Source organism: Nicotiana tabacum, chromosome 14 (genome assembly GCF_000715075.1).
Source record: "Nicotiana tabacum cultivar K326 chromosome 14, ASM71507v2, whole genome shotgun sequence".
Taxonomy (NCBI): domain Eukaryota; kingdom Viridiplantae; phylum Streptophyta; class Magnoliopsida; order Solanales; family Solanaceae; genus Nicotiana; species Nicotiana tabacum.
This window is the reverse complement of record NC_134093.1, coordinates 15,030,313-15,035,780: the sequence shown is the minus strand read 5'-3', so window position 1 is coordinate 15,035,780 and position 5,468 is coordinate 15,030,313. Positions and strand designations below refer to the sequence as shown.

General features: G+C 37.7%; 1 pseudogene; it reads right to left on the bottom strand.

The window, feature by feature from the left end:
- Window positions 1-408: 408 nt before the first annotated feature.
- On the bottom strand, window positions 409-3,984 carry LOC142168686 (putative disease resistance protein RGA3; annotated as a pseudogene).
- Window positions 3,985-5,468: the final 1,484 nt, after the last annotated feature.

Here is a 5,468-nt window from a genome sequence, read left to right as displayed (position 1 = left end):
TCCAACAACACTAAAACACGAATCACACATAGATTCAAGTCTAATGAACTTTGAAACTTCCAATTTCTTCAAACGACTCCGGAACCTACCAAATCACGTCCGATTGACCTCAAATTTTGCACACAAGTCATAAATGACATAACAGAGGTATTTCAATTTTCAAAATCGGATTCCGACCCCGATATCAAAAAGTCAACCCTCCGGTCAAACTTTCCAAAATTTGTAAATTTCGGCATTTCAAGCCTAATTCCACCACGGACCTCCAAATAGTTTTTCGGACACGCTTCTAAATCCAAAATCACCATACGGAGCTATTGGAATCATCAAAATTCAAATCTGAGGTCGTTTACACATAAGTCCGGACACTTTTCTAACTTAAAATTTTCAATTATGAGACTAAGTGTCTCATTTCACTCCGAATTCCTTCCGGACCCGAACCAACTACCCCGATAAGTCATAAATCAACTGTAAGGCATAGATTGAACAGTAAATGGGGAAACGGGACTGTAATACTTAAAACGACCGGTCGAGTCATTACAGTTAACACTTCCATAAAAACAAGATTGACGAGCCCATCCGACAGAGATTCTAACAACGATACACAGATCCCATAGTTTGGGTATGGCGTCTAAGAGAGTTGCATAAGCTGATAGGGCAGAGAATCCCAGTGCGCACGTCCATACACCCACAATGTATGAAGGGACGATAGCTGCTAAATGAGATTAATAATCATTTGGATAGCGTCGAAATCCACCAACTCTGAGAAAGGGCCAATAGACAATGCCCTTAACATATTGAGATGGTGAAGGCCTCCTGAGGGTACACTATTCAATTTGGGACATTTTGAAACATTTATATCTGAAAGTAAAGGCATTTCCCACAAATGTAAAGGGAAGGAAACTAAGTTGTTACACTCGTTGATCGTCAAAGATTCCAGAGACCGACAATGCTCTAGCATTCCACTTGGTAAACTGGTCAATCCATCACAACTAGATAACTTAAGACTTAAGAGGGAAGTCAAATGTTTCTCTCCACTTGGAACAGGAATAGAACTGAAATTGGTGCAGCAGTCAATTGTTAAGCTCTTAAGAGAACGGAGACTGTAAAAACTTTGTGGCAATTCGCGAAACTTTCCACAATTTAAGACCGACAGATGTTGAAGAGAAAAGTTGTTGTGTAGCATCTCATTTGGAAGACACGTGAGATCTTTCACATCCTCGACAAAAAGCTCTACAAGAGATGTCAAGTTGCTGCACAAGTTCAACAATGGAATTTCACTGTCAACTCCTTTAATCCTTAGTTCACGTAGAAATTCAAATTGATTTGGAGTACTTTTTAACTATGGACACTTCACAATCTTCAACTTTTAAAGCGCAGGAAACAATATTACTCCAACTCCCCTTCTACCACCATTTATTATTGGTAGCAATTGCACTTCCTTCCACTCAGTAAGTCTAGGCATATCCTCCATTACCAGTTCTTTGAGTAACGGGAACACTTGGCTATTGGCATTATTGCTGATTGATCCATTATTGTTAACCTCAACACCATAAAATGTAGGTCCAATGCATTCCATCTTATGGAATCCTATCAGCTCAAGATGCCAAAAGAGTTTCAGTTGGCCAAGCGATGGAATTTCTTTGCACTTTTTGCAACCACTTAATTTCAACTTGACCAAATTTGGTATTAATTCTTCACTGAACCATGAAGGAAATCTACTCCCCAAATAGTCCACTATTGCTAATTTAGAACCATAAGTATGCCAGCTTGTAGATATCTGGTTTCTACTGTAGACATGCTGTTCGAGCTTCTTATCTGTTACACACCAATTGGAGACCATTGAATATTAATTCACCTCTAAGGTTTTTCAAATGACCTAATTCTTCTATTCGTCGACCTTTCTCTAAAACTACATTGAAAAACTGTAGGGTTTGAAGACAAGTCAGTTACCCCATATTAAGTGGCATCTGAGAATTTGCACCAATACACTGTGACCCCCAACCCGTATTGAATTAGTAAGAAGAACCATAATATATGTGTCTCAAACTTATCATATTTTTCATCTTATCTGGAAGCTCCTCAGTTAAGCAATCATTGACTCTAAACGTTTGCAAATTGTAGAGCTTGCAAATGGAGTTGGGCAAGGCCATGATCAAAGTGTTGGAGAGATCAAGATATCTCAAGTATATTAGCTTGCTGATTGAGGCTGACAACTTCGTGATGCTTGTCCAGGACAAATTTAAAACTCTCAAGAACTGAAAGCTAAATAGCATATCTTCAGATATATTTTTTCTCCAAAACAATGTGCATAAACGTCCTGGCTCATTTATCTTATTTATTTGATCACTTGGTGACTCCCATCCAAAGTATCGAACTTGAGAAAGATTTTGTCCTTCCACGCTCTTCGGATCAAATAGTTTAGATTTTAAAATATCTCCAGCCAAATCATGCACAAGATCATGCATCTTACAGTGTGTTATATTATTGTGCTCATCTAGCTTAAAATGTTGAAGCAAGGAATTTTGCAACAGAAGTTGAAAAAACTTGTGTCCAACGTCTTCCATCACGACAGTCTCTTGAGATGGACGAAGAAACCCTTCGGCCATCCAGAGTTGGATTAGTTGGTCCTTTCCAAACATGAAATCTTTTGGAAACATTGCAAAGTAGGCAAAACATTTTTTCAAATGTGGAGATGGTAGATAAACATAGCTGAGTTTTAGGATTTTCTTTAAGCTATTTTCCCCATTATCATCTTCACCTGCAACAAGGGGAATGCCATCAAGAATTGCCCGCCATTCATGTTTTTCCTTATTGCGTAAAAGGCCTCCCAACACACTTGCTGCCAATGGTAGACCTTGACACATTTCAACAATCCCGTCGCCCATGCTCACTATTTCTTCTGGAACCTCCGCATTAGCAAATGCTCTTCATTTGAATATGGACCAACAATGATCTTTTGCCAATTTTCCCAACATATGAAGCTCTGCTGCTATTGAAGATGCCACCCGATTCATACGAGTAGTCACAAGAATGCAGTTTCCTCTGGATGTGTTTATTCCTTTCAAGATGTCCACGAACTCATGCCATAACGTAGGGTCAACACGCCACAAATCATCGAGGACAAGCAAATACTTCTTCCCTCCCAATTCATCTTGTAGCTTGTTGACTATTATATCCCTATTTTGGACCTTAACTTTCCTCTGTCGATGATTCGAGGATCAGTTCAAGAAAGCTCTTAATTTCTAACATTTCAGGTAGACACAACCAAACCCTCTCTTCAAAATGTTTCTTGATATGTTCAATTGTTCATCATTGAAAATTCTCTTAGCCAGAGTTGTTTTCCCTAAACCCCTCATTCCCACTATGGGAATAGTGCACAAAACAACATCATCCCTCGTGTTCAACATCTTCACCTTTATTTCAGCAACATCCATATCTCTACCATTTACCAACAACATCTGAAGCAACTACTATGGAATCTGTTTCTCGAGTTGGTATTATTTGCCGAGAAGTACCTCTTAGCGGTTGAAGACAAAGGGTATTAGCTAATTTATTGATAGCCCTCAACTCTGCATTGATGTTGTTAATATTTTGAGACATTTTGCTCTTAAAAACTGTATGAGAAAAGAAACCACTGACCTTTCTCATTGGATTATTACGGATCTACACTTCTCTTCTATGAGATTCATATCTGAATTCGTCAAACACATATTCAGCAACTTTCTCAAGATGCTTGAGCCATTCTTCCACAGTCTGATCCTCAAGTTGTCGTCTTTCAGCATCGAGAATGAAAGCTTGGATCATGGATATATTTTGTGTTAGCATTTTGAGATCTTTCTTGCAGTCCCTTGAGCTACTGACCTCTTCAATAGCTAGAGAAAGCAGCTTCTCAAGCAAAACTTCAACTGTAGCACAAATTACAGGGTCGGCCATTGTTTGCTCCTTCACAAAGTCTTCCCAAAGTTTTTGCCAACTCTTCTTTTGCTAGTTGTTTGTAAACTACAAAAAAGAAAGACAATAATTCAAACAATAAAGCAGTAGCTTTTGTGCAGTACAACTAATCATCGTTTAATAAATTACTATTATTTTGGAGAAAAGAAAGCCCAAATTTAAGACTTAATTAAAGCTCAAATTGATATTATTTCTTTTCCTCGGAGCACTTATGGTATCACATCCTTTGACAAAGTGGTGCACTTACAAAAACAATGATCAATTATTAAAAAATAAAATTACGGGAAAACAAAAGACATGTAACTTCCTCTTCACCAGCACAAAGGAAAATTTCCTGCCAAAAGTTACAATGCTACCACAATGATGATGATTCATCCACAACAGAAAGGAAAAACCAAAAAGAAAAATTCGATTTTAGAAATTGAACTTTAACTCTACTAATTAATGTTATCAATCTGTATTTACTACTGGTATAGTACTATGAAACAGTAAATTTTCAGAGTATCGATACCTAAAACGCTGGTAAACTACGAACCACTTAATGGTTATAAATCACACTGGAATTCATTTGTGCAGAAGAAGAAGAAGAAGAAGTTAAGAAAATTTCGCAGGGAAAAATTCTGGAATCAAGGCGAATTTATAGCCATTTTCTGGCACAGTTTCTGAAAATCTGCAACCTTTCAGAAACAACCATGGTTGATCAAACATGCGGGAACGCTTAAAATATTCCGGGAAAAGAATTTAAATTTCTTTCAATTATTTAAATTAATTAATAAAATAATTAAAAGAAATTTTGTCCAAAAAGATTAATCACTCAATCTTTGACCGAAGCCGAAGCCGAAGAAGGCGCGAGGCTTACCTTCTTTCCAACCTATTTAACACCAAGATAAGTGCTTTCTTAATACAAGCACATTCTTTCTTTCCACTACCAATGAGGAACAATTGCTATTTCCAAAGCATAAGGGAACAACTCACTTTCCCTTTATATTTTTTCCCTCCATTTCCCATTCAACAACTTCCAATCCAACAATCCCCCCACATGAATGGGGAATGGCTATAAAACAAAGGAATGCACAGACGGGTGTGTGATTTACAAGCAAGGATCAATTGCACCTGGATAAGTATGTTTTCGTTTGAACTTTCCGTGGTGAACTTATATCGTATATACTCGGTTAATCGGTAGATTTGATATCTTCAAACCACCGAAATGTTTTGTATACTTAGATAACATAAGTCACACAATCAACCCTTAACCATCTATGGTTCTCACGGTTGTGTTCGTTTCAGCCATGAACACCGCTTGATTTTATGAGTGCTTAGGGAATGGGCCTTTACTTTCATTCCCCTTTAAGCGGCTTACACTTCACACCCACGTAGGTGGTTTCTAAACGTGTGGTCCTATAGACACACTATATGATCATTTCCTGTCAGACTTAGCGAATCATTAAAAAGCTTTAAGCTTTATTGACTCATTAAAAAGCCTTAACGCTTTACCCTGATTCCTGAACATTGTCTTC